The sequence below is a fragment of the Amia ocellicauda genome, unplaced genomic scaffold (genome assembly GCF_036373705.1).
Source record: "Amia ocellicauda isolate fAmiCal2 unplaced genomic scaffold, fAmiCal2.hap1 HAP1_SCAFFOLD_30, whole genome shotgun sequence".
NCBI lineage: Eukaryota > Metazoa > Chordata > Actinopteri > Amiiformes > Amiidae > Amia > Amia ocellicauda.
The window spans coordinates 94,639-96,881 of NW_027102865.1; the positions used below are offsets into that span (position 1 = coordinate 94,639).

Consider the following 2,243-nt stretch of genomic DNA (forward strand, 5'->3'; position numbering starts at 1 on the left):
AATAAAATGTGATCTGTTTGAAAATGCAGGGACGTCACTGGAAAAGATGATGTCTGGATGGCAGCATATGTTGCTCCAAAATGTGTACATCTCTTCTGCAAAAATGGTGCCCTCACAGATGTGCGAATTACATGACAGACAGACAGACAGACACTCACACACACTGTCACACCCACACACACACTTTCACAGAGAGACATATACACACACACACACACACACACACACTTTCACACAGAGACAGGCACACACACGTACAGACACACACACTAACTTTCACACAGAGACAGACACACACACACACACACACACACACACACATACATACATACATATGGAAAAGAAACAATACTTTTATAAATCACAATAAGATGTAATAAAGTACAGAAAAACGAAATGTAAGAAAATGTGATCTTTAATACACAGAAATATGTATGGCTGGTCGGATGTGTCTTGGACTCGGGTTCCTCTTCATTACGTATAACGCTTTTGCCTTTTGCTAAAGCTTTCCGTGGAGGGGATCGTGGGTGAGTTTGTACCATTCTTGGGGGGCTCTGCCTTGTTGGGGCGGAGCTGTGATCCAGGTGAACAGCAGATCGGGCATAGGTGGGCATGTGGGCAGAGGAGTAGGAAGGCCGGTCAAGCAAATAAGCTTGCTAAGGTACGCAGCAGCAGCAAGCAGCCCCCCCATCCAGCCAGCCAGCCAGTCTGGCTGGCAGTGACTGAGTGGTTGACAGACGGCAAGCAACGGAATGTACGTGCTCTGTGATGTCATAGCAGTCAGCTGAGAGAGGCTCGTGATGTCATCGCTGAGCTGGCTGGCTGGCTGGCTCTGTGTGTGTGTGTGTCTGTGTCTGTCTGTTTTTCTGTTTGTCAGTCTGTCTGTCTGTCTCTCTCTCTCTCTCTCTCTCTCTCTCTCTCTCTCTCTCCCTCTCAATTCAATTCATTTGTATTGTCAAAGCAATTGGACATACATACATACATACATACATATATGTAGCGTAAGGTACACTTATACATTTCAATTAAAGAAGTGAATTCATAGTATCACCTTATCACGAATCCTGGAGTCTTGTAGAACTCAATTTCTGTAATAATTGGACGCAGACACCAATTCCAAAGATATAAATTGTCAAATTTATTTAAAAACAAAGACTAAATGTAGCACTACACTAATTATACAAAAGGGAAAAACTAATTAAAATTCAACTCTAGATCAACAAATCAAAGACAAATCACTTCCGTGACCAAATCAAAGACCATGGGATCCCATAGGATAACACACAAATCGTTAAACAAAAAAGGTTATAAACACATTGACTACAATACCGGTTAGTAATTCTAGGAATCACTAAGAAACAGTTGAAAGTGCTAAATTGCAGTTTCAGAAGATGAAAAAAAACTGTAACAGATGGGATATGTAGTACTTTATGCTCGAGTGGTCTATGCGATTACACCCTGTTGGTGTTATTAAGAACGCCAAGTACCAGAATGCAGAGCGGGACTGTTTTTTGTGCCGTGACTTGTCGGGGGAAAAAGGCGCAGAAAAAACGGACGAGAAGGTGAAGGTAGTATGGCGGTGATGCACGCGTTGGTGAAGTGGGAAAGCGGGGTCGACAAAGACTCTTACAGCGTGATTCCCACTGCTTGCTTTCGCAATTTTGATTTATTCAGCATTGCTGATGATGACGAAGAGACGACTCGAAACTTCAGAGCAGAGTGGAGAGACACGAACAAACCTCCAAAAGGTGGATGGCCTGTCCATGAAGCGCAGATCATTATGACTGGTAACAATGTTTATTTAAAAAAAAAACATTAAAGTCTTTACATGCTATTTGATATATACAATCACAGTATATTTGAAATGAATGTTTAAGTTATTAATGTGTTGTACGTCTAACATACTCTTATAACATGGTAGGTGGTGGTGAGGGCGCTAAAAACTCGTCATACTTGACTGGCATTTGTAAGAACGATTTATTGTGTGTTGTGCTTTACAATAAAATCCCCCAAATCACAAAATAAATTAAACCAGATATAATTTAACTTCAGTTTTGATTCAGTGTTGGCTGTTCATCTTAATTTGTATGGTCAAAGCACAGTATTTTTATGACAAATAAATATAATCCCCAAATATCTGTGGACATAATGCAGGGTTTTATTTATTTTATTTTTATTTTAGGAAAAGAAGGCGAACTAAGAAGAAAACTTAATGACCTAACAAAAATGCCCTGTCCTAAAAT

At 40.3% G+C, this 2,243-nt stretch overlaps 1 non-coding gene across 1 annotated transcript; it reads left to right on the forward strand.

Moving 5' to 3' along the window:
* Positions 1-455: 455 nt before the first annotated feature.
* On the forward strand, positions 456-570 carry LOC136729252 (U5 spliceosomal RNA). The gene has a single exon (XR_010808866.1). It is a non-coding gene; the product is annotated as a U5 spliceosomal RNA (small nuclear RNA).
* Positions 571-2,243: the final 1,673 nt, after the last annotated feature.